This window comes from Mesoplodon mirus, assembly GCF_964341445.2.
Source record: "Mesoplodon mirus genome assembly, contig: SUPER_3_unloc_1, whole genome shotgun sequence".
NCBI lineage: Eukaryota > Metazoa > Chordata > Mammalia > Artiodactyla > Ziphiidae > Mesoplodon > Mesoplodon mirus.
Window position 1 is genome coordinate 5,012,702 of NW_028295818.1, and position 27,951 is coordinate 5,040,652.

Sequence of the window (27,951 nt, forward strand, 5' to 3'; positions counted from 1 at the left end):
ATGAACCTAGGGACACCACACCTCCTTCCCAGGATGTCATTTTCATTCAGCTCCTGTTGTCCCCAGTCCCCCATTTATGGCTCCGAGGGCAGTAGCTGTGACACTGAACCTATGGACACCACATCTCCTTCAAGGCTGTCATTTTCCAGTTGGCTCCTGTTTTCCCCAGCCCTCCATTTACCACTTCAGCAGGCAGAAGTTCTGACACTGAACCTATGGAAAACACACCTCCTAGTCAGGCTATCATTTTCCAATCGTCTCCTGTTTTCACCAGACCCACCTTTAAGGATTCAGTAGGCAAAAGCTCTGACACTGAACCTACGGAAAGCACACTCCTTCCCAGGCTGTCATTTTCCAGCTAGCTCCTCTTTTCCCCAGCCACCCACTTAGGGCTTCAGCAGGCAGAAGCTCTGACACTGAACCTATGGAGAACACACCTCATTCCCAAGCTGTCATTTTCCATTTGGGTCCAGTTTTCCCCAGCCGCGCATTTAAGGCTTCGGCAGGCAGAAGCTCTGACACTGAAACTGTGGATAACACACCTCCTTCCCAGGCTATCATTTACCACTCGGTTTCTGTTTTCTCCAGCGCAGATTTACGGCTTCAGCAGGTAGAAGCTCCCACACTGAACCTAAGGACAACACACCTCATTCCCAAGCTGTCATTTTCCATTAGGGTCCAGTTTTCCCCAACCCCCATTTACGGCTTCAGCAGGCATAAGGTCTGATACTGAACCTATGGACAACACACCTCCTTCTCAGGCTGTCATTTTCATTGGGCTCCTGTTTTCTCAACCCCCTATTACGGCTTCAGCAGGCAGAAGCTCTGACCATGAACCTGTGGACACCAAACCTCCTTCACAGGATCTCATTTTCCATTCGTCTCTTGTTTTCCACAGACCCCCATTTATGGCTTCAGCAGGAAAAGCTCTCACAAAGAACCTATGGACAACATACCTCCTTCCCAGGTTGTCACTTTTCATTCGACTCCTGTTTTCTCAGTCCCGCATTTATGCCTTCAGCCAACAGAAGCTATGACAATGAACCTAGGGACACCACACCTCCTTCCCAGGATGTCATTTTCATTCAGCTCCTGTTGTCCCCAGTCCCCCATTTATGGCTCCGAGGGCAGGAGCTGTGACACTGAACCTATGGACACCACATCTCCTTCCAGGCTGTCATTTTCCAGTTGGCTCCTGTTTTCCCCAGCCCTCCATTTACCACTTCAGCAGGCAGAAGTTCTGACACTGAACCTATGGAAAACACACCTCCTAGCCAGGCTATCATTTTCCAATCGTCTCCTGTTTTCACCAGACCCACCTTTAAGGATTCAGTAGGCAGAAGCTCTGACACTGAACTTACGGAAAACACACCTCCTTCCCAGGCTGTCATTTTCCATCTAGCTCCTTTTTTCCCCAGTCACCCATTTAGGGCTTCAGCAGGCAGAAACTCTGACACTGAACCTATGGACAACACACCTCATTCCCAAGCTGTCAGTTTCCATTAGGGTCCAGTTTTCCCCAGCCGCCCATTTACGGCTTTGGCAGGCAGAAGCTCTGACACTGAAACTGTGGATAATACACCTCCTTCACAGGCTATCATTTACCACTTGGTTTTGTTTTCCCCAACGCCGATTTATGGCTTCAGCAGGCACAAGCTCTCACACTGAAGCTATGGACCACACACCTCATTCCCAAGCTGTAATTTTCCATTAGGCCATAGTTTTCCCCAGCACCCCATTTACGGCTTCAGCAGGCATAAGCTCTGATACTGAACCTATGGACAACACACCTCCTTCCCAATCTGTCTTTTTATATTGGGCTCCTGTTTTCCACAGTCCCCCTCTTAGGGCTTCAGCAGGAAGAAGCTCTGACACTGAACCTATGTACAACACACCATCTTCCCAGGGTGTCATTTTCCACCCAGTTCCTGTTTATCCCAGCACCCCATTTAGGGCTTCAGCAGGCAGAAGCTCTCACACTGATTCTATGGACAACACACCGCCTTCCCAGGCTGTCATTTTCCATTTGGCTCCTGTTCTCCCCAGCCCCCCATTTATGGGTTTCATCAGGCAGAAGTTCTGACGCTGAAACTATAGACACCACACATCCTTCCCAGGCTGTCTTTTTCCATTCGGGACCTGTTTTCCCATTGCCCTATTTATAGCTGCAAAAGGCAGAAGCTCTGACACTGAACCTATGAACACCACACCTCCTTCGCAGGCTGTCATTTTCTCTTCGGCCCCTGTTTTCCCCTGGCCCCCATTTAGCCTTCAGCAGGCAGAAGCTCTGACATTAAACCTATGGAAAACACACCTCCTTCGGAGGCTGTCATTTTCCATTGGGCTCCTGTTTTCCCCAGCCCCCCATTTCCAGCTTCAGGAGGCAGAAAGTCTGACACTGAACTTATGGAAACCACACCCCCTTCCCAGGCTGTCATTTTCCATTTGGCTCCTGTTCTCCCCAGCCCCCCATTTATGGGTTTCATCAGGCAGAAGTTCTGACGCTGAAACTATAGACACCACACATCCTTCCCAGGCTGTCTTTTTCCATTCGGGACCTGTTTTCCCATTGCCCCATTTATAGCTGCAAAAGGCAGAAGCTCTGACACTGAACCTATGAACACCACACCTCCTTCGCAGGCTGTCATTTTCTCTTCGGCCCCTGTTTTCCCCTGGCCCCCATTTAGCCTTTAGCAGGCAGAAGCTCTGACATTAAACCTATGGAAAACACACCTCCTTCGGAGGCTGTCATTTTCCATTGGGCTCCTGTTTTCCCCAGCCCCCCATTTCCAGCTTCAGGAGGCAGAAAGTCTGACACTGAACTTATGGAAACCACACCCCCTTCCCAGGCTGTCATTTTCTATTTGGCTCCTATTTTACCCAGCCCTCTATTTACAGCTTCAGCAGGCAGAAGCTCTGACACTGAAACTATGGACAACAAACCTGCTTCCCAGGCTGTCATTTTCCATTCGTTTCCCGTTTTCCGCAGCCCCCCATTTATAGCTTCTGCAGGCCGAAGCTCAGATACTGAACCTATGGAGAACACCCCTCTTGCTGGCTGTCATTTTCCATTCGGCTCCCGTTTTCCACAGCCCCCCATTTACAGCTTCAGCAGGAAGAAGCTCAGATACTGAACGTATGGAGAACACACCTCTTCCCAGGCGATCACTTTCCATTCGGCTACTGTTTTCCGCAGCCCCCTTTTTACAGCTTCTGCAGGAAGAAGCTCAGATACTGAACCTATGGAGAACACATCTGCTTCCAGGCTGTCATTTTCCATTCGGTTACTGTTTTCCCAGCCCCCCATTTACGGCTTCAGCAGGCAGAAGTTCTGACCATGAACCTATGGACAACACACCTGCTTCCAGGCTGTCATTTTCCATTCGGCTCGTTTTCCCAGTCCCCCATTTAAGGCTTAAGCCGGCAGAAGCTCTGACACTGAACCTATTGATAACACACCTCATTCCCAAGCTGTCATTTTCCATTAGGATCCTGTTTTCCCCATTTGCCCATTTACGGCTTCAGGAGGCAGAAACTCTGACACTGAACTTATGGACACCACACCCTCTTCCCAGGCTGTCATTTTCTATTCGGCTCCTATTTTCCCCAGCCCTCTATTTATAGCTTCAGCAGGCCGAAGCTTTGACACTGAAGCTATAGACAACACACTTCCTTCCAAGGCGGGCCTTTTCCATTTGGCTCCTGATCAACCCTTCCCCCCATTTATGGCTTCAGCAGGCAAAAGCTCTGACACTGAACCTATGGACGACACACCTCCTTCTCAGGCTGTCTTCTTACATTGTTCTCCTATTTCCGCCAGCCCCCCTTTTCCGGGTTCAGCAGGCAGAAGCTCTGACAATGAACCTGTGGACACCAAACCTCCTTCACAGGATCTCATTTTCCATTCGTCTCTTGTTTTCCACAGACCCCCATTTACGGCTTCAGCAGGCAGAAGCTCTGAAAGGAACCAATGGACAACACACCTCCTTCCCAAGCAGGCATTTGCCATTAGGTTCCTGTTTTCTCAAGCCCCCATTTATGCCTTCAGCAGGCAGAAGCTCTGACACTGAACCTATGGAAAACACACCTCTTACCCAGGCTTTCAAGTTCCATTTGGCTCCTGTTTTCCCCAGCCCCCCATTTGTGGCTTCAGCAGGCAGAAGCTCAGGCAGTGAACCTATGGACAACACACTTCCTTCCAGGCTCTCATTTTCCACTCGGCTCCTGTTTCCACAAGCCCCCCATTTCTGGGTTCAGCAAGCAGAAGCTCAGACACTGAATCTATGGACAACAAACCCCCTTCCCAGGCTGTCATTTTCCATTCGGCTCCTGTTTTCACAGTCGCCCATTTACGGCTTCAGCAGGAAAAGCTCTGACAAAGAACCTATGGACAACACACCTCATTCCCAAGCTATCATTTTCCATTAGGTTCCAGTTTTCCCCAACCCCCATTTACGGCTTCAGCAGGCATAAGTTCTTACACTGAACCTATGGACAACACACCTCCTTCCCCGGCTGTCTTCTGATATTGGGCTCCAGTTTTCCACAGCCCCCCATTTAGGGCTACAGCAGGCAGAAGCTCTGACACTGAACCTATGGACAACACACTGCCCTCCCAGGCTGTCATTTTCACTGGGCTCCTGTTTTCCCCAGCCCCCCATTTCCAACTTCAGGAGGCAGAAACTCTGACACTGAACTTAGGCACACCACACCGCCTTCCCAGGCTGTCATTTTCGATTCGGCTCCTGCTTACCCCAGCCCTCTATTTACGACTTCAGCAGGCAGAAGTTCTGACGCTGAACCTAGAGACACCACACATCCTTCCCAGGCTGTCATCTTCCATTCGGCTCCCGTTTTCCACAGCCCCCATTTACAGCTTCAGCAGGAAGAAGCTCAGATACTGAACCTATGGAGAACACACCTCTTCCCAGGCTGTCACTTTCCATTTGGCTACTGTTTTCCCAGCCGCCCAATTACGGCTTCAGCAGGCAGAAGCTCTGACCATGAAACTATGGACAACACACCTGCTTCCAGGCTGTCATTTTCCATTCGGCTCCAGTTTTCCCAGTCCCCCATTTAAGGCTTAAGCAGCCAGAAGCTTTGACACTGAACCTATAGATAACACAGCTCCTTCCCAAGTTGTCATTTTCCATTCGGCTCTTGTTTTCCCAATGCCCCATTTACAGCTGCAAAAGGCAGAAGCTCTGACACTGAACCTATGAACACCACACCTACTTCACAGGCTGTCATTTTCTCTTCAGCCCCTGTTTTCCCCTGGCCCCCATTTAGGCTTCAGCAGGCAGAAGGTCTGACACTAAACCTATGAAAAACACACCTCCTTCGGAGGCTGTCATTTTCCATTGGGCTCCTGTTTTCCCCAGGCCCCCATTTCCAGCTTCAGGAGGCAGAAACTCTGACACTGAACTTATGGACACCACACCCCCTTCCCAGGCTGTCATTTTCTATTCGGCTCCTATTTTCCCCAGCCCTCTATTTACAGCTTCATCAGGCAGAAGCTCTGACACTGAACCTATGGACAACACACTTCCTTCTCAGGCTGTCTTCTTACATTGGTCTCCTGTTATCGCCAGGCACCCATTTCTGGCTTCAGCAGGCAGAAGCTCTGACACTGAACCTACGGAAAACAAACCTCCTTCCCAGGCTGTCATTTTCCATCTAGCTCCTCTTTTCCCCAGCCACCTATCTAGGCCTTCTGCAGGCAGAAGCTCTGACACTGAACTTATGGATAACACACCTTATTCCCAAGCTGTCATTTTCCATTAGGATCCTGTTTTCCCCAGTTGCCCATTTACGGCTTCAGGAGGCAGAAACTCTGACACTGAACATATGGACACCACACCCCCTTCCCAGGTTGTCATTTTCTATTCGGCTCCTATTTTCCCCAGCCCTCTATTTACAGCTTCAGCAGGCCAAAGCTTTGACACTGAAGCTATAGAAAACACACTTCCTTCCAAGGCGGGCATTTTCCATTTGGCTCCTGATCAACCCTGCCCCCCATTTACGGCTTCAGCAGGCAAAAGCTCTGACACTGAACCTATGGACGACACACCTCCTTCTCAGGCTGTCTTCTTACATTGGTCTCCTGTTTTCGCCAGCCTCCATTTTCCGGGTTCAGCAGGCAGAAGCTCTGACAGTGAACCTGTGGACACCAAACCTCCTTCACAGGATCTCATTTTCCATTCGTCTCTTGTTTTCCACAGACCCCATTTACCACTTCAGCAGGCAGAAGTTCTGACTCTGAACCTATGGAAAACACACCTCCTAACCAGGCTATCATTTTCCAATCGTCTCCTGTTTTCACCAGACCCACCTTTAAGGATTCAGTAGGCAGAAGCTCTGACACTGAACCGACGGAAAGCACACTCCTTCCCAGGCTGTCATTTTCCAGCTAGCTCCTCTTTTCCCCAGCCACCCACTTAGGGCTTCAGCAGGCAGAAGCTCTGACACTGAACCTATGGAGAACACACCTCATTCCCAAGCTGTCATTTTCCATTAGGGTCCAGTTTTCCCCAGCCGCCCATTTAAGGCTTCGGCAGGCAGAAGCTCTGACACTGAAACTGTGGATAACGCACCTCCTTCCCAGGCTATCATTTACCACTCGGTTTCTGTTTTCCCCAGCGCAGATTTACGGCTTCTGCAGGCAGAAGTTCTGATACTGAACCTAGAGACACCACACATCCTTCCCAGGCTGTCATTTTCCATTCGGCCCCCGTTTTCCGCAGCCCCCCATTTACAGCTTCAGCAGGAAGAAGCTCAGATACTGACCCTATGAAGAACACTCCTCTTGCTGGCTGTCATTTTCCATTCGGCTCCCCTTTTCCACAGCCCCCCATTTACAGCTTCAGCAGGAAGAAGCTCAGATACTGAACCTATGGAGAACACACCTCTTCCCAGGCTGTCACTTTCCATTCGGCTACTGTTTTCCCAGCCCCCCATTTACGGCTTCAGCAGGCAGAAGCTCCGACCATGAACCTATGGACTACACACCTGCTTCCAGGCTGTCATTTTCCATTCGGCTCCACTTTTCCCAGTCCCCCATTTAAGGCTTAAGCAGGCAGAAGCTTTGACACTGAACCTATAGATAACACACCTCCTTCCCAGGTTGTCATTTTCCGTTCGGTTCTTGTTTTCCCAATGCCCCATTTACAGCTGCAAAAGGCAGAAGCTCTGACACTGAACCTATGAACACCACACCTACTTCCCAGGCTGTCATTTTCCATCTAGCTCTTCTTTTCCCCAGCCACCCATTTAGGGCTTCAGCAGGCAGAAGCTCTGACACTGAACTTATGGACAACACACCTCATTCCCAAGCTGTCATTTTCCATTAGGATCCTGTTTTCCCCAGTTGCCCATTTACGGCTTCAGGAGGCAGAAACTCTGACACTGAACTTGTGGACACCACACCCCCTTCCCAGGCTGTCATTTTCTATTCGACTCCTATTTTGCCCAGCCCTCTATTTACAGCTTCAGCAGGCCGAAGCTTTGACACTGAAGCTATAGACAACACACTTCCTTCCAAGGCGGGCCTTTTCCATTTGGCTCCTGATCACCCCTGCCCCCCATTTATGGCTTCAGCAGGCAAAAGCTCTGACACTGAACCTATGGACGACACACCTCCTTCTCAGGCTGTCTTCTTACATTGGTCTCCTGTTTCCGCCAGCCCCCCTTTTCCGGTTTCAGCAGGTAGAAGCTCTGACAATGAACCTGTGGACACCAAACCTCCTTCACAGGATCTCATTTTCCATTTGTCTCTTGTTTTCCACAGACCCCCATTTATGGCTTCAGCAGGAAAAGCTCTCACAAAGAACCTATGGACAACATAACTCCTTCCCAGGTTGTCATTTTTCATTAGACTCCTGTTTTCTCAGTCCCGCATTTATGACTTCAGCCAACAGAAGCTTTGACACTGAACCTATGGACACCACATCTCCTTCCCAGGATGTCATTTTCATTCAGCTCGTTTTCCCCCATCCCCCATTTATGGCTCAGAGGGCAGTAGCTCTGACACTGAACCTATGGACACCACATCTCCTTCCAGGCTGTCATTTTCCAGTTGGCTCCTGTTTTCCCCAGCCCCCCATTTACCGCTTCAGCGGACAGAAGTTCTGAAACTGAACCTATGGAAAACACACCTCCTAGCCAGGCTATCATTTTCCAATCGTCTCCTGTTCTCACGAGACCCACCTTTAAGGATTCAGTAGGCAGACGATCTGACACTGAACCTACGGAAAACACACTCCTTCCCAGGCTGTCATTTTCCAGCTAGCTCCCCTTTTCCCCAGCCGCCCATTTTGGGCTTCAGCAGGCAGAAGCTCTGACACTGAACCTATGGAGGACACACCTCATTCCCAAGCTGTCATTTTCCATTAGGGTCCAGTTTTCCCCAGCCGCCCATTTGAGGCTTCGGCAGGCAGAAGCTCTGACACTGAAACTGTGGATAACACACCTCCTTCCCAGGCTATCTTTTACCACTCAGTTTCTGTTTTCCCCAGCGAAGATTTACGGCTTCAGCAGGCAGAAGCTCCCACACTGAACCTATGGACAACACACCTCATTCCCAAGCTGTCATTTTCCATTAGGGTCCAGTTTTCCCCAACCCCCATTTACGGCTTCAGCAGGCATAAGGTCTGATACTGAACCTATGGACAACACACCTCCTTCCCAGGCTGTCATTTTCATTGGGCTCCTGTTTTCCCCAGCCCCCCATTTCCAACTTCAGGAGGCAGAAACTCTGACACTGAACTTAGGCACACCACACCGCCTTCCCAGGCTGTCATTTTCGATGCGGCTCCTGCTTCCCCCAGCCCTCTATTTACGGTTTCAGCAGGCAGAAGTTCTGACGCTGAACCTAGAGACACCACACATCCTTCCCAGGCTGTCATTTTCCATTCGGCTCCCGTTTTCCACAGCCCGCCATTTACAGCTTCAGCAGGAAGAAGCTCAGATACTGAACCTATGGAGAACACACCTCTTCCCAAGCTGTCACTTTCCATTCGGCTACTGTTTTCCCAACTCCCCATTTACGTCTTCAGCAGGCAGAAGCTCTGACCATGAACCTATGGACGACACACCTGCTTCCAGGCTGTCATTTTCCATTCGGCTCGATTTCCCAGTCCCCCATTTAAGGCTTAAGCAGGCAGAAGCTTTGACACTGAACCTATAGATACCACACCTCCTTCCCAGGCTGTCATTTTCCATTCGGCTCTTGTTTTCCCAATGCCCCATTTACAGCTGCAAAAGGAAGAAGCTCTGACACTGAACCTATGAACACCACACCTCCTTCACAGGCTGTCATTTTCTCTTCGGCCCCTGTTTTACCCTAGCCCCCATTTAGGCTTCAGCAGGCAGAAGTTCTGACATTAAACCTATGGAAAACACACCTCCTTCGGAGGCTGTCATTTTCCATTGGGCTCCTGTTTTCCCCAGCCCACCATTTCCAGGTTCAGGAGGCAGAAACTCTGACACTGAACTTATGGACACCACACCCCCTTCCCACGCTGTCATTTTCTATTCGGCTCCTATTTTCCCCAGTCCTCTATTTACAGCTTCAGCAGGCAGAATCTCTTGACACTGAAACGATGGACAACACACATCCTTCCCAGGTGGTCATTTTCCATTTGGCTCCTGATCACCCCTGCCCCCCCATTTACGGCTTCAGCAGGCCGAAGCTCTGACACTGAACCTATGGACAACACACTTCCTTCTCAGGCTGGCTTCTTACATTGGTCTCCTATTTCCACCAGGCCCCCTTTTCCGGCTTCAGCAGGCAGAAGCTGTGACACAGAACCTACGGAAAACACACCTCCTTCCCAGGCTGTCATTTTCCATCTAGCTCTTCTTTTCCCCAGCCACCCATTTAGGGCTTCAGCAGGCAGAAGCTCTGACACTGAACTTATGGACAACACACCTCATTCCCAAGGCGTCATTTTCCATTAGGATCCTGTTTTCCCCAGTTGCCCATTTATGGCTTCAGGAGGCAGAAACTCTGACACTGAACTTATGGACACCACACCCCCTTCCCAGGCAGTCATTTTCTATTCGGCTCCTATTTTGCCCAGCCCTCTATTTACAGCTTCAGCAGGCCGAAGCTTTGACACTGAAGCTATAGACAACACACTTCCTTCCAAGGCGGGCCTTTTCCATTTGGCTCCTGATCAACCCTGCCCCCCATTTACGGCTTCAACAGGCAAAGGCTCTGACACTGAACCTATGAACGACACACCTCCTTCTCAGGCTGTCTTCTTACATTGGTCTCCTGTTTCCGCCAGCCTCCATTTTCCGGGTTCAGCAGGCAGAAGCTCTGACAATGAACCTGTGGACACCAAACCTCCTTCACAGGATCTCATTTTCCATTCGTCTCTTGTTTTCCACAGACCCCATTTACCACTTCAGCAGGCAGAAGTTCTGACTCTGAACCTATGGAAAACACACCTCCTAACCAGGCTATCATTTTCCAATCGTCTCCTGTTTTCACCAGACCCACCTTTAAGGATTCAGTAGGCAGAAGCTCTGACACTGAACCGACGGAAAGGAACCAACGGACAACACACCTCCTTCCCAAGCAGGCATTTGCCATTAGGTTCCTGTTTTCTCAAGCCCCCATTAACGGCTTCAGCTGGCAGAAGCTCTGACACTGAACCTATGGAAAACACACCTCTTACCAAGGCTTTCAATTTCCATTTGGCTCCTGTTTTCCCCAGCCCGCCATTTGTGGCTTCAGCAGGCAGAAGCTCTGAAACTGAACCTACGGACAACAAACCTCATTCCCAAGCTGTCATTTTCCATTAGGGTCCAGTTTTCCCCAACCCCCATTTACGGCTTCAGCAGGCATAAGGTCTGATACTGAACCTATGGACAACACACCTCCTTCTCAGGCTGTCTTCTTACATTGGGTTCCTGTTTTCCACAGCCCCCCATTTAGGGCGACAGCAGGCAGAATCTCTGACACTGAACCTATGGACAACACACTGCCTTCCCAGGCTGTCATTTTCATTGGCCTCCTGTTTTCCCCAGCCCCCCATTTCCAACTTCAGGAGGCAGAAAGTCTAACACTGAACTTAGGCACACCACACCGCCTTCCCACGCTGTCATTTTCGATTTGGCTCCTGCTTCTCCCAGCCCTCTATTTACGGCTTCAGCAGGCAGAATTTCTGACGCTGAACCTAGAGACACCACACATCCTTCCCAGGCTGTCATTTTCCATTCGGCTCCTGTTTACCGCAACCCCCCATTTACAGCTTCAGCAGGAAGAAGCTCAGATACTGAACCTATGGAGAACACAACTCTTCCCAGGCTGTCACTTTCCATTTGGATACTGTTTTCCGCAGCCCCCCATTTACAGCTTCAGCAGGAAGAAGCTCAGATACTGAACCTATGGAGAACACACCTCTTCCCAGGCTGTCACTTTCCATTCGGCTACTGTTTTCCCAGCCCCCCATTTACGGCTTCAGCAGGCAAAAGCTCCGACCATGAAACTATGGACAACAAACCTGCTTCCAGGCTGTCATTTTCCATTCGGCTCCACTTTTCCCAGTCCCCCATTTAAGGCTTAAGCAGGCAGAAGCTTTGACACTGAACCTATAGATAACACACCTCCTTCCCAGGTTGTCATTTTCCATTCGGCTCTTGTTTTCCCAATGCCCAATTTACAGCTGCAAAAGGCAGAAGCTCTGACACTGAACCTATGAACACCACACCTACTTCCCAGGCTGTCATTTTCCATCTAGCTCCTCTTTTCCCCAGCCACCCATTTAGGGCTTCAGCAGGCAGAAGCTCTGACACTGAACTTATGGACAACACACCTCATTCCCAAGCTGTCATTTTCCATTAGGATCCTGTTTTCCCCAGTTGCCCATTTACGGCTTCAGGAGGCAGAAACTCTGACACTGAACTTATGGACACCACACCCCCTTCCCAGGCTGTCATTTTCTATTTGGCTCCTATTTTGCCCAGCCCTCTATTTACAGCTTCAGCAGGCTGAAGCTTTGACAGTGAAGCTATAGAAAACACACTTCCTTTCAAGGCGGGCCTTTTCCATTTGGCTCCTGATCACCCCTGCCCCCAATTTACGTCTTCAGCAGGCAAAAGCTCCGACACTGAACCTATGGACGACACACCTCCTTCTCAGGCTGTCTTCTTACGTTGGTCTCCTGTTTCCGCCAGCCCCCCTTTTCCGGGTTCAGCAGGCAGAAGCTCTGACAATGAACCTGTGGACACCAAACCTCCTTCATAGGATCTCATTTTCCATTCGTCTCTTGTTTTCCACAGACCCCCATTTATGGCTTCAGCAGGAAAAGTTCTCACAAAGAACCTATGGACAACATAATTCCTTCCCAGGTTGTCACTTTTCATTCGACTCCTGTTTTCTCAGTCCCGCATTTATGCCTTCAGCCAACAGAAGCTTTGACACTGAACCTATGGACACCACATCTCCGTCCCAGGATGTCATTTTCATTCAGCTCCTGTTTTCCCCAGTCCCCCATTTATGGCTCCGAGGGCAGGAGCTGTGACACTGAACCTGTGGACACCACACCTCCTTCCAGGCCGTCATTTTCCAGTTGGCTCCTGTTTTCCCCAGCCCCCCATTTACCACTTCAGCAGGCAGAAGTTCTGACACTGAACCTATGGAAAACACACCTCCTAGCCAGGCTATCATTTTCCAATCGTCTCCTGTTTTCACCAGACCCACCTTTAAGGATTCAGTAGGCAGAAGCTCTGACACTGAACCTACGAAAAACACACCTCCTTCCCAGGCTGTCATTTTCCAGCTAGCTCCTCTTTTCCCCAGCCACCCACTTAGGGCTTCAGCAGGCAGAAGCTCTGACACTGAACCTATGGACAACAAACCTCATTCCCAAGCTGTCATTTTCCATTAGGGTCCAGTTTTCCCCAGCCGCCCATTTAAGGCTTCGGCAGGCAGAAGCTCTGACACTGACACTGTGGATAGCACACCTCCTTCCCAGGCTATCATTTACCACTCGGTTTCTGTTTTCCCCAGCGCCGATTTACGGCTTCAGCAGGCAGAAACTCCCATACTGAACCTATGGACAACACACCTCATTCCCAAGCTGTCATTTTCCATTAGGGTCCAGTTTTCCCCAACCCCCATTTACAGCTTCAGCAGGCATAAGGTCTGATACTGAACCTATGGACAACACACCTTCTTCTCAGGCTGTCTTCTTACATTGGGTTCCTGTTTTCCACAGCCCCCCATTTAGGGCGACAGCAGGCAGAAGCTCTGACACTGAACCTATGGACAACACACTGCCTTCCCAGGCTGTCATTTTCATTGGCCTCCTGTTTTCCCCAGGCCCCCATTTCCAACTTCAGGAGGCAGAAACTCTGACACTGAACTTACGCACACCACACCGCCTTCCCAGGCTGTCATTTTCGATGCGGCTCCTGCTTCCCCCAGCCCTCTATTTACGGCTTCAGCAGGCAGAATTTCTGAGGCTGAACCTAGAGACACCACACATCCTTTCCAGGTTGTCATTTTCCATACGGCTCCCGTTTTCCGCAGCCCCCCATTTACAGCTTCAGCAGGAAGAAGCTCAGATACTGAACCTATGGAGAACACACCTCTTCCCAGGCTGTCACTTTCCATTCGGCTACTGTTTTCCCAGCCCCCCATTTACGGCTTCAGCAGGCAGAAGCTCTGACCATGAACCTATGGACAACAAACCTGCTTCCAGGCTGTCATTTTTCCACTCGGCTCCTGTTTTCACCAGCCCCACCTTTACGGATTCAGCAGGCAGAAGCTCTGACACTGAACCTATAGACAACAAACCTCCTTCCCAGGCTGTCATTTTCCATTCGGCTCCCCTTTTGCCCAGCCACCCATTTAGGGCTTCAGAATGCAGAAGCGCTGACAATGAACCTATGGACAACACACCTCATTTCCAAGCTGTCATTTTCCATTAGGTCACGGTTTTCCCCAGCCCCCAATTTATGGCTTCAGCAGGCATAAGCTCTGATACTGAACCTATGGACAACACACCTCCTTCCCAATCTATCTTCTTATAATGGGCTCCTGTTTTCCACAGTCCCCCTTTTAGGGCTTCAGTAGGAAGAAGCTCTGACACTGAACCTATGGACAACACACCTTCTTCCCAGGGTGTCATTTTCCACCCAGCTCCTGTTTTCCCCAGTGCCCCATTTAGGGCTTCAGCAGGCAGAAGCTCTCACACTGATCCTATGGACAACACACCGCCTTCCCAGGCTGTCATTTTCCATTTGGCTCCTGTTCTCCCCAGCCCCCCATTTATGGGTTTCATCAGGCAGAAGTTCTGACGCTGAAACTATAGACACCACACATCCTTCCCTGGCTGTCATTTTCCATTCGGCTCCTGTTTTCCCATTGCCCCATTTATAGCTGCAAAAGGCAGAAGCTCTGACACTGAACCTATGAACACCACACCTCCTTCGCAGGCTGTCATTTTCTCTTTGGCCCCTGTTTTCCCCTGGCCCCCATTTAGCCTTCAGCAGGCAGAAGCTCTGACATTAAACCTATGGAAAACACACCTCCTTCGGAGGCTGTCATTTTCCATTGGGCTCCTGTTTTCCCCAGCCCCCCATTTCCAGCTTCAGGAGGCAGAAACTCTGACACTGAACTTATGGACACCACACCCCCTTCCCAGGCTGTCATTTTCTATTTGGCTCCTATTTTCCACAGCCCTCTATTTACAGCTTCAGCAGGCAGAGGCGCTGACACTGAAGCTATGGACAACACACTTCCATCCCAGGCTGTCATTTTCCTTTTGGCTCTTGATCACCCCTGCCCCCCATTTACGGCTTCAGCAGGCAGAAGCTCTGACACTGAACCTATGGACAACAGACCTCCTTCTCAGGCTGTCTTCTTACATTGGTCTCCGGTTTCTGCCAACCCCCCATTTCCGGCTTCAGCAGGCAGAAGCTCTGACACTGAACCTACGGACAACACACCAACATCCTAGGCTGTCATTTTGCATTCGGCACCTGCTTTCCCATCCCCCCATTTACGGCTTCAGCAGGCAGAAACTCTGAAACTGAACCTATGGACACCACACCTCCTTCCAGGCTGTCATTTTCCACCTGGCTCCTGTTTTCGCCAGCCCCACCTTTACGGATTCAGCAGGCAGAAGCTCTGACACTGAAACTATGGACAACAAAACTCCTTCCCAGGCTGTCATTTTCCATTCGGCTCCTGTTTTCCCAGCCCTCCATTTACGGCTTCAGCAGGAAAAGCTCTGACAAAGAACATATGGACTACATACCTCCTTCCCATGTTGTCATTTTTCATTCAAGTCCTGTATTCTGAGTCCCCCATTTATGCCTTCAGCCAACAGCTTTGACACTGAACCTATGGACAACACACTTCCTTCCCAGGATGTCATTTTCATTCAGCTCCTGTTTTCCCCAGTCCCCCATTTATGGCTCCGAGGGCAGCAGCTGTGACACTGAACCTATGGACACCACACCTCCTTCCCAGGCTGTCATTTTCCATCCAGCTCCTCGTTTCCCCAGCCCCCCATTTAGGGCTTCAGAATGCAGAAGTGCTGACACTGATCCTATGGACAACACACCTCATTCCCAAGCTGTCATTTTCCACTAGGGTCCAGTTTTCCCCAGCCGCCCATTTACGGCTTTGGCAGGCAGAAGCTCTGACACTGAAACTGTGGATAATGCACCTCCTTCACAGGCTATCATTTACCACTTGGTTTTGTTTTCCCCAGCGCCGATTTATGGCTTCAGCAGGCACAAGCTCTCACACTGAAGCTATGGACCACACACCTCATTCCCAAGCTGTAATTTTCCATTAGGTCATAGTTTTCCCCAGCACCCCATTTACGGCTTCAGCAGGCATAAGCTCTGATACTGAACCTATGGACAACACACCTCCTTCCCAATCTGTCTTTTTATATTGGGCTCCTGTTTTCCACAGTCCCCCTCTTAGGGCTTCAGCAGGAAGAAGCTCTGACACTGAACCTATGTACAACACACCATCTTCCCAGGGTGTCATTTTCCACCCAGTTCCTGTTTATCCCAGCACCCCATTTAGGGCTTCAGCAGGCAGAAGCTCTCACACTGATTCTATGGACAACACACCGCCTTCCCAGGCTGTCATTTTCCATTTGGCTCCTGTTCTCCCCAGCCCCCCATTTATGGGTTTCATCAGGCAGAAGTTCTGACGCTGAAACTATAGACACCACACATCCTTCCCAGGCTGTCATTTTCCATTCGGGACCTGTTTTCCCATTGCCCCATTTATAGCTGCAAAAGGCAGAAGCTCTGACACTGAACCTATGAACACCACACCTCCTTCGCAGGCTGTCATTTTCTCTTCGGCCCCCGTTTTCCCCTGGCCCCCATTTAGCCTTCAGCAGGCAGAAGCTCTGACATTAAACCTATGGAAAACACACCTCCTTCGGAGGCTGTCATTTTCCATTGGGCTCCTGTTTTCCCCAGCCCCCCATTTCCAGCTTCAGGAGGCAGAAAGTCTGACACTGAACTTATGGAAACCACACCCCCTTCCCAGGCTGTCATTTTCTATTTGGCTCCTATTTTACCCAGCCCTCTATTTACAGCTTCAGCAGGCAGAAGCTCTGACACTGAATCTATGGACAACAAACCTGCTTCCCAGGCTGTCATTTTCCATTCGTTTCCCGTTTTCCGCAGCCCCCCATTTATAGCTTCTGCAGGCCGAAGCTCAGATACTGAACCTATGGAGAACACCCCTCTTGCTGGCTGTCATTTTCCATTCGGCTCCCGTTTTCCACAGCCCCCCATTTACAGCTTCAGCAGGAAGAAGCTCAGATACTGAACGTATGGAGAACACACCTCTTCCCAGGCGATCACTTTCCATTCGGCTACTGTTTTCCGCAGCCCCCTTTTTACAGCTTCTGCAGGAAGAAGCTCAGATACTGAACCTATGGAGAACACATCTGCTTCCAGGCTGTCATTTTCCATTCGGTTACTGTTTTCCCAGCCCCCCATTTACGGCTTCAGCAGGCAGAAGTTCTGACCATGAACCTATGGACAACACACCTGCTTCCAGGCTGTCATTTTCCATTCGGCTCGTTTTCCCAGTCCCCCATTTAAGGCTTAAGCAGGCAGAAGCTTTGACACTGAACCTATTGATAACACACCTCATTCCCAAGCTGTCATTTTCCATTAGGATCCTGTTTTCCCCATTTGCCCATTTACGGCTTCAGGAGGCAGAAACTCTGACACTGAACTTATGGACACCACACCCTCTTCCCAGGCTGTCATTTTCTATTCGGCTCCTATTTTCCCCAGCCCTCTATTTATAGCTTCAGCAGGCCGAAGCTTTGACACTGAAGCTATAGACAACACACTTCCTTCCAAGGCGGGCCTTTTCCATTTGGCTCCTGATCAACCCTTCCCCCCATTTATGGCTTCAGCAGGCAAAAGCTCTGACACTGAACCTATGGACGACACACCTCCTTATCAGGCTGTCTTCTTACATTGTTCTCCTGTTTCCGCCAGCCCCCCTTTTCCGGGTTCAGCAGGCAGAAGCTCTGACAATGAACCTGTGGACACCAAACCTCCTTCACAGGATCTCATTTTCCATTCGTCTCTTGTTTTCCACAGACCCCCATTTACGGCTTCAGCAGGCAGAAGCTCTGAAAGGAACCAATGGACAACACACCTCCTTCCCAAGCAGGCATTTGCCATTAGGTTCCTGTTTTCTCAAGCCCCGATTTATGCCTTCAGCAGGCAGAAGCTCTGACACTGAACCTATGGAAAACACACCTCTTACCCAGGCTTTCAATTTCCATTTGGCTCCTGTTTTCCCCAGCCCCCCATTTGTGGCTTCAGCAGGAAGAAGCTCAGGCAGTGAACCTATGGACAACACACTTCCTTCCAGGCTCTCATTTTCCACTCGGCTCCTGTTTCCACAAGGCCCCCATTTCTGGGTTCAGCAAGCAGAAGCTCAGACACTGAATCTATGGACAACAAACCTCCTTCCCAGGCTGTCATTTTCCATTGGGCTCCTGTTTTCCCCAAGCCCCCATTTCCAGCTTCAGGAGGCAGAAACTCTGACACTGAACTTATGGACACCACACCCCCTTCCCAGCCTGTCATTTTCTATTCGGCTCCTATTTTCCCCAGCCCTCTATTTACAGCTTCAGCAGGCAGAAGCTCTGACACTGAACCTATGGACAACACACTTCCTTCTCAGGCTGTCTTCTTACATTGGTCTCCTGTTATCGCCAGGCCCCCATTTCTGGCTTCAGCAGGCAGAAGCTCTGACACTGAACCTACGGAAAACACACCTCCTTCCCAGGCTGTCATTTTCCATCTAGCTCCTCTTTTCCCCAGCCACCTATCTAGGGCTTCTGCAGGCAGAAGCTCTGACACTGAACTTATGGATAACACACCTTATTCCCAAGCTGTCATTTTCCATTAGGATCCTGTTTTCCCCAGTTGCCCATTTACGGCTTCAGGAGGCAGAAACTCTGACACTGAACATATGGACACCACACCCCCTTCCCAGGTTGTCATTTTCTATTCGGCTCCTCTTTTGCCCAGCCCTCTATTTACAGCTTCAGCAGGCCAAAGCTTTGACACTGAAGCTATAGAAAACACACTTCCTTCCAAGGCGGGCATTTTCCATTTGGCTCCTGATCAACCCTGCCCCCCATTTACGGCTTCAGCAGGCAAAAGCTCTGACACTGAACCTATGGACGACACACCTCCTTCTCAGGCTGTCTTCTTACATTGGTCTCCTGTTTTCGCCAGCCTCCATTTTCCGGGTTCAGCAGGCAGAAGCTCTGACAGTGAACCTGTGGACACCAAACCTCCTTCACAGGATCTCATTTTCCATTCGTCTCTTGTTTTCCACAGACCCCATTTACCACTTCAGCAGGCAGAAGTTCTGACACTGAACCTATGGAAAACACACCTCCTAACCAGGCTATCATTTTCCAACCGTCTCCTGTTTGCACCAGACCCACCTTTAAGGATTCAGTAGGCAGAAGCTCTGACACTGAACTTACGGAAAACACACCTCCTTCCCAGGCTGTCATTTTCCATCTAGCTCCTCTTTTCCCCAGCCACCCATTTAGGGCTTCAGCAGGCAGAAACTCTGACACTGAACCTATGAACAACACACCTCATTCCCAAGCTGTCATTTTCCATTAGGGTCCAGTTTTCCCCAGCCGCCCATTTAAGGCTTCAGCAGGCAGAAGCTCTGACACTGAAACTGTGGACGACACACGTCCTTCTCAGGCTGTCTTCTTACATTGGTCTCCTGTTTCCGCCAGCCCCCCTTTTCCGGGTTCAGCAGGCAGAAGCTCTGACAATGAAATTGTGGACACCAAACCTCCTTCACAGGACCTCATTTTCCATTTGTCTCTTGTTTTCCACAGACCCCCATTTACGGCTTCAGCAGGCAGAAGCTCTGAAAGGAACCAATGGACAACACACCTCCTTCCCAAGCAGGCATTTGCCATTAGGTTCCTGTTTTCTCAAGCCCCCATTTATGCCTTCAGCAGGCAGAAGCTCTGACACTGAACCTATGGAAAACACACCTCTTACCCAGGCTTTCAAGTTCCATTTGGCTCCTGTTTTCCCCAGCCCCCCATTTGTGGCTTCAGCAGGCAGAAGCTCAGGCAGTGAACCTATGGACAACACACTTCCTTCCAGGCTCTCATTTTCCACTCGGCTCCTGTTTCCACAAGCCCCCCATTTCTGGGTTCAGCAAGCAGAAGCTCAGACACTGAAACTATGGACAACAAATCTCCTTCCCAGGCTGTCATTTTCCATTCGGCTCCTGTTTTCCCATTCCCCCATTTACAGCTTCAGCAGGAAAAGCTCTCACAAAAAACCTATGGGCAACATACCTCCTTCCCAGGTTGTCATTTGTCATTCGACTCCTGTTTTCTCAGTCCCGCATTTATGCCTTCAGCCAACAGAAGCTATGACAATGAACCTAGGGACACCACACCTCCTTCCCAGGATGTCATTTTCATTCAGCTCCTGTTGTCCCCAGTCCCCCATTTATGGCTCCGAGGGCAGTAGCTGTGACACTGAACCTATGGACACCACACCTCCTTCAAGGCTGTCATTTCCCAGTCGGCTCCTGTTTTCCCCAGCCCTCCATTTACCGCTTTAGCAGGTAGAAGTTCTGACACTGAACCTATGGAAAACACACCTCCTAGTCAGGCTATCATTTTCCAATCGTCTCCTGTTTTCACCAGACCCACCTTTAAGGATTCAGTAGGCAGAAGCTCTGACACTGAACCTACGGAAAGCACACTCCTTCCCAGGCTGTCATTTTCCAGCTAGCTCCTCTATTCCCCAGCCACCCACTTAGGGCTTCAGCAGGCAGAAGCTCTGACACTGAACCTATGGAGAACACACCTCATTCCCAAGCTGTCATTTTCCATTAGGGTCCAGTTTTCCCCAGCCGCCCACTTAAGGCTTCGGCAGGCAGAAGCTCTGACACTGAAACTGTGGATAACGCACCTCCTTCCCAGGCTATCATTTACCACTCGGTTTCTATTTTCCCCAGCGCAGATTTACGGCTTCAGCAGGCAGAAGTTCTGATACTGAACCTAGAGACACCACACATCCTTCCCAGGCTGTCATTTTCCATTCGGCCCCCGTTTTCCACAGCCCCCCATTTACAGCTTCAGCAGGAAGAAGCTCAGATACTGACCCTATGAAGAACACTCCTCTTGCTGGCTGTCGTTTTCCATTCGGCTCCCGTTTTCCACAGCCCCCCATTTACAGCTTCAGCAGGAAGAAGCTCAGATACTGAACCTATGGAGAACACACCTCTTCCCAGGCTGTCACTTTCCATTCGGCTACTGTTTTCCCAGCCCCCCATTTACGGCTTCAGCAGGCAGAAGCTCCGACCATGAACCTATGGACTACACACCTGCTTCCAGGCTGTCATTTTCCATTCGGCTCCACTTTTCCCAGTCCCCCATTTAAGGCTTAAGCAGGCAGAAGCTTTGACACTGAACCTATAGATAACACACCTCCTTCCCAGGTTGTCATTTTCCGTTCGGCTCTTGTTTTCCCAATGCCCCATTTACAGCTGCAAAAGGCAGAAACTCTGACACTGAACCTATGAACACCACACCTACTTCCCAGGCTGTCATTTTCCATCTAGCTCCTCTTTTCCCCAGCCACCCATTTAGGGCTTCAGCAGGCAGAAGCTCTGACACTGAACTTATGGACAACACACCTCATTCCCAAGCTGTCATTTTCCATTAGGATCCTGTTTTCCCCAGTTGCCCATTTACGGCTTCAGGAGGCAGAAACTCTGACACTGAACTTGTGGACACCACACCCCCTTCCCAGGCTGTCATTTTCTATTCGACTCCTATTTTGCCCAGCCCTCTATTTACAGCTTCAGCAGGCCGAAGCTTTGACACTGAAGCTATAGACAACACACTTCCTTCCAAGGCTGGCCTTTTCCATTTGGCTCCTGATCACCCCTGCCCCCCATTTACGGCTTCAGCAGGCAAAAGCTCTGACACTGAACCTATGGACGACACACCTCCTTCTCAGGCTGTCTTCTTACATTGGTCTCCTGTTTCCGCCAGCCCCCCTTTTCCGGTTTCAGCAGGTAGAAGCTCTGACAATGAACCTGTGGACACCAAACCTCCTTCACAGGATCTCATTTTCCATTTGTCTCTTGTTTTCCACAGACCCCCATTTATGGCTTCAGCAGGAAAAGCTCTCACAAAGAACCTATGGACAACATAACTCCTTCCCAGGTTGTCATTTTTCATTAGACTCCTGTTTTCTCAGTCCCGCATTTATGACTTCAGCCAACAGAAGCTTTGACACTGAACCTATGGACACCACACCTCCTTCCCAGGATGTCATTTTCATTCAGCTCGTTTTCCCCCATCCCCCATTTATGGCTCAGAGGGCAGTAGCTGTGACACTGAACTTATGGACACCACACCTCCTTCCAGGCTGTCATTTTCCAGTCGGCTCCTGTTTTCCCCAGCCCCCCATTTACCGCTTCAGCAGGCAGAAGTTCTGACACTGAACCTATGGAAAACACACCTCCTAGCCAGGCTATCATTTTCCAATCGTCTCCTGTTTTCACCAGACCCACCTTTAAGGATTCAGTAGGCAGAAGATCTGACACTGAACCTACGGAAAACACACTCCTTCCCAGGCTGTCATTTTCCAGCTAGCTCCCCTTTTCCCCAGCCGCCCATTTTGGGCTTCAGCAGGCAGAAGCTCTGACACTGAACCTATGGAGGACACACCTCATTCCCAAGCTGTCATTTTCCATTAGGGTCCAGTTTTCCCCAGCCGCCCATTTGAGGCTTCGGCAGGCAGAAGCTCTGACACTGAAACTGTGGATAACACACCTCCTTCCCAGGCTATCATTTACCACTCGGTTTCTGTTTTCCCCAGCGAAGATTTACGGCTTCAGCAGGCAGAAGCTCCCACACTGAACCTATGGACAACACACCTCATTCACAAGCTGTCATTTTCCATTAGGGTCCAGTTTTCCCCAACCCCCATTTACGGCTTCAGCAGGCATAAGGTCTGATACTGAACCTATGGACAACACACCTCCTTCCCAGGCTGTCATTTTCATTGGGCTCCTGTTTTCCCCAGCCCCCCATTTCCAACTTCAGGAGGCAGAAACTCTGACACTGAACTTAGGCACACCACACCGCCTTCCCAGGCTGTCATTTTCGATGCGGCTCCTGCTTCCCCCAGCCCTCTATTTATGGTTTCAGCAGGCAGAAGTTCTGACGCTGAACCTAGAGACACCACACATCCTTCCCAGGCTGTCATTTTCCATTCGGCTCCCGTTTTCCACAGCCCGCCATTTACAGCTTCAGCAGGAAGAAGCTCAGATAATGAACCTATGGAGAACACACCTCTTCCCAGGCTGTCACTTTCCATTCGGCTACTGTTTTCCCAACTCCCCATTTATGTCTTCAGCAGGCAGAAGCTCTGACCATGAACCTATGGACAACACACCTGCTTCCAGGCTGTCATTTTCCATTCGGCTCGTTTTCCCAGTCCCCCATTTAAGGCTTAAGCAGGCAGAAGCTTTGACACTGAACCTATAGATACCACACCTCCTTCCCAGGCTGTCATTTTCCATTCGGCTCTTGTTTTCCCAATGCCCCATTTACAGCTGCAAAAGGAAGAAGCTCTGACACTGAACCTATGAACACCACACCTCCTTCACAGGCTGTCATTTTCTCTTCGGCCCCTGTTTTACCCTAGCCCCCATTTAGGCTTCAGCAGGCAGAAGTTCTGACATTAAACCTATGGAAAACACACCTCCTTCGGAGGCTGTCATTTTCCATTGGGCTCCTGTTTTCCCCAGCCCCCCATTTCCAGGTTCAGGAGGCAGAAACTCTGACACTGAACTTATGGACACCACACCCCCTTACCACGCTGTCATTTTCTATTCGGCTCCTATTTTCCCCAGTCCTCTATTTACAGCTTCAGCAGGCAGAATCTCTTGACACTGAAACGATGGACAACACACATCCTTCCCAGGTGGTCATTTTCCATTTGGCTCCTGATCACCCCTGCCCCCCATTTACGGCTTCAGCAGGCCGAAGCTCTGACACTGAACCTATGGACAACACACTTCCTTCTCAGGCTGGCTTCTTACATTGGTCTCCTATTTCCACCAGGCCCCCTTTTCCGGCTTCAGCAGGCAGAAGCTGTGACACAGAACCTACGGAAAACACACCTCCTTCCCAGGCTGTCATTTTCCATCTAGCTCTTCTTTTCCCCAGCCACCCATTTAGGGCTTCAGCAGGCAGAAGCTCTGACACTGAACTTATGGACAACACACCTCATTCCCAAGGCGTCATTTTCCATTAGGATCCTGTTTTCCCCAGTTGCCCATTTATGGCTTCAGGTTGGAGAAACTCTGACACTGAACTTATGGACACCACACCCCCTTCCCAGGCTGTCATTTTCTATTCGACTCCTATTTTGCCCAGCCCTCTATTTACAGCCTCAGCAGGCCGAAGCTTTGACACTGAAGCTATAGACAACACACTTCCTTCCAAGGCGGGCCTTTTCCATTTGGCTCCTGATCACCCCTGCCCCCCATTTATGGCTTCAACAGGCAAAGGCTCTGACACTGAACCTATGGACGACACACGTCCTTCTCAGGCAGTCTTCTTACATTGGTCTCCTGTTTCCGCCAGCCCCCCTTTTCCGGGTTCAGCAGGCAGAAGCTCTGACAATGAAATTGTGGACACCAAACCTCCTTCACAGGACCTCATTTTCCATTCGTCTCTTGTTTTCCACAGACCCCCATTTACGGCTTCAGCACGCAGAAGCTCTGAAAGGAACCAACGGACAACACACCTCCTTCCCAAGCAGGCATTTGCCATTAGGTTCCTGTTTTCTCAAGCCCCCATTTACGGCTTCAGCTGGCAGAAGCTCTGACACTGAACCTATGGAAAACACACCTCTTACCAAGGCTTTCAATTTCCATTTGGCTCCTGTTTTCCCCAGCCCGCCATTTGTGGCTTCAGCAGGCAGAAGCTCTGACACTGAACCTATGGACAACAAACCTCATTCCCAAGCTGTCATTTTCCATTAGGGTCCAGTTTTCCCCAGCCGCCCATTTAAGGCTTCGGCAGGCAGAAGCTCTGACACTGACACTGTGGATAGCACACCTGCTTCCCAGGCTATCATTTACCACTCGGTTTCTGTTTTCCCCAGCGCCGATTTATGGCTTCAGCAGGCAGAAACTCCCATACTGTACCTAAGGACAACACACCTCATTCCCAAGCTGTCATTTTCCATTAGGGTCCAGTTTTCCCCAACCCCCATTTACGGCTTCAGCAGGCATAAGGTCTGATACTGAACCTATGGACAACACACCTCCTTCCCAGGCTGTCTTCTTACATTGGGTTCCTGTATTCCACAGCCCCCCATTTAGGGCTACGGCAGGCAGAAGCTCTGACACTGAACCTATGGACAACACACTGCCTTCCCAGGCTGTCAATTTCCATTGGGCTCCTGTTTTCCCCAGCCCCCCATTTCCAACTTCAGGAGGCAGAAACTCTAACACTGAACTTAGGCACACCACACCGCCTTCCCAGGCTGTCATTTTCGATTTGGCTCCTGCTTCTCCCAGCCCTCTATTTACGGCTTCAGCAGGCAGAATTTCTGACGCTGAACCTAGAGACACCACACATCCTTCCCAGGCTGTCATTTTCCATTCGGCTCCTGTTTACCGCAACCCCCCATTTACAGCTTCAGCAGGAAGAAGCTCAGATACTGAACCTATGGAGAACACACCTCTTCCCAGGCTTTCACTTTCCATTTGGCTACTGTTTTCCGCAGCCCCCCATTTACAGCTTCAGCAGGAAGAAGCTCAGATACTGAACCTATGGATAACACACCCCTTGCAGGCTGTCATTTTCCATTCGGCTCCCGTTTTCCGCAGCCCCCCATTTACAGCTTCAGCAGGAAGAAGCTCAGATACTGAACCTATGGAGAACACACCTCTTCCCAGGCTGTCACTTTCCATTCGGCTACTGTTTTCCCAGCCCCCCATTTACGGCTTCAGCAGGCAGAAGCTCCGACCATGAAACTATGGACAACAAACCTGCTTCCAGGCTGTCATTTTCCATTCGGCTCCACTTTTCCCAGTCCCCCATTTAAGGCTTAAGCAGCCAGAAGCTTTGACACTGAACCAATAGATAACACACCTCCTTCCCAGGTTGTCATTTTCCATTCGGCTCTTGTTTTCCCAATGCCCAATTTACAGCTGCAAAAGGCAGAAGCTCTGACACTGAACCTATGAACACCACACCTACTTCCCAGGCTGTCATTTTCCATCTAGCTCCTCTTTTCCCCAGCCACCCATTTAGGGCTTCAGCAGGCAGAAGCTCTGACACTGAACTTATGGACAACACACCTCATTCCCAAGCTGTCATTTTCCATTAGGGTCCAGTTTTCCCCAGCCGCCCATTTTAGGCTTCGGCAGGCAGAAGCTCTGCCACTGACACTGTGGATAGCACACCTCCTTCCCAGGCTATCATTTACCACTCGGTTTCTGTTTTCCCCAGCGCCGATTTACGGCTTCAGCAGGCAGAAACTCCCATACTGAACCTATGGACAACACACCTCATTCCCAAGCTGTCATTTTCCATTAGGGTCCAGTTTTCCCCAACCCCCATTTACAGCTTCAGCAGGCATAAGGTCTGATACTGAACCTATGGACAACACACCTCCTTCTCAGGCTGTCTTCTTACATTGGGTTCCTGTTTTCCACAGCCCCCCATTTAGGGCGACAGCAGGCAGAAGCTCTGACACTGAACCTATGGACAACACACTGCCTTCCCAGGCTGTCATTTTCATTGGGCTCCTGTTTTCCCCAGCCCCCCATTTCCAACTTCAGGAGGCAGAAACTCTGACACTGAACTTAGGCACACCACACCGCCTTCCCAGGCTGTCATTTTCGATGCGGCTCCTGCTTCCCCCAGCCCTCTATTTACGGCTTCAGCAGGCAGAATTTCTGAGGCTGAACCTAGAGACACCACACATCCTTTCCAGGTTGTCATTTTCCATACGGCTCCCGTTTTCCGCAGCCCCCCATTTACAGCTTCAGCAGGAAGAAGCTCAGATACTGAACCTATGGAGAACACACCTCTTCCCAGGCTGTCACTTTCCATTCGGCTACTGTTTTCCCAGCCCCCCATTTACGGCTTCAGCAGGCAGAAGCTCTGACCATGAACCTATGGACAACAAACCTGCTTCCAGGCTGTCATTTTTCCACTCGGCTCCTGTTTTCACCAGCCCCACCTTTAAGGATTCAGCAGGCAGAAGCTCTGACACTGAACCTGTAGACAGCAAACCTCCTTCCCAGGCTGTCATTTTCCATTCGGCTCCCCTTTTGCCCAGCCACCCATTTAGGGCTTCAGAATGCAGAAGCGCTGACAGTGAACCTATGGACAACACACCTCATTTCCAAGCTGTCATTTTCCATTAGGTCACGGTTTTCCCCAGCCCCCAATTTATGGCTTCAGCAGGCATAAGCTCTGATACTGAACCTATGGACAACACACCTCCTTCCCAATCTGTCTTCTTATATTGGGCTCCTGTTTTCCACAGTCCCCCTTTTAGGGCTTCAGTAGGAAGAAGCTCTGACACTGAACCTATGGACAACACACCTTCTTCCCAGGGTGTCATTTTCCACCCAGCTCCTGTTTTCCCCAGTGCCCCATTTAGGGCTTCAGCAGGCAGAAGCTCTCACACTGATCCTATGGACAACACACCGCCTTCCCAGGCTGTCATTTTCCATTTGGCTCCTGTTCTCCCCAGCCCCCCATTTATGGGTTTCATCAGGCAGAAGTTCTGACGCTGAAACTATAGACACCACACATCCTTCCCAGGCTGTCATTTTCCATTCGGGACCTGTTTTCCCAATGCCTCATTTATAGCTGCAAAAGGCAGAAGCTCTGACACTGAACCTATGAACACCACACCTCCTTCGCAGGCTGTCATTTTCTCTTCGGCCCCTGTTTTCCCCTGGCCCCCATTTAGCCTTCAGCAGGCAGAAGCTCTGACATTAAACCTATGGAAAACACACCTCCTTCGGAGGCTGTCATTTTCCATTGGGCTCCTGTTTTCCCCAGCCCCCCATTTCCAGCTTCAGGAGGCAGAAACTCTGACACTGAACTTATGGACACCACACCCCCTTCCCAGGCTGTCATTTTCTATTTGGCTCCTATTTTCCACAGCCCTCTATTTACAGCTTCAGCAGGCAGAGGCGCTGACACTGAAGCTATGGACAACACACTTCCATCCCAGGCTGTCATTTTCCTTTTGGCTCCTGATCACCCCTGCCCCTCATTTACGGCTTCAGCAGGCAGAAGCTCTGACACTGAACCTATGGACAACACACCTCCTTCTCAGGCTGTCTTCTTACATTGGTCTCCGGTTTCTGCCAACCCC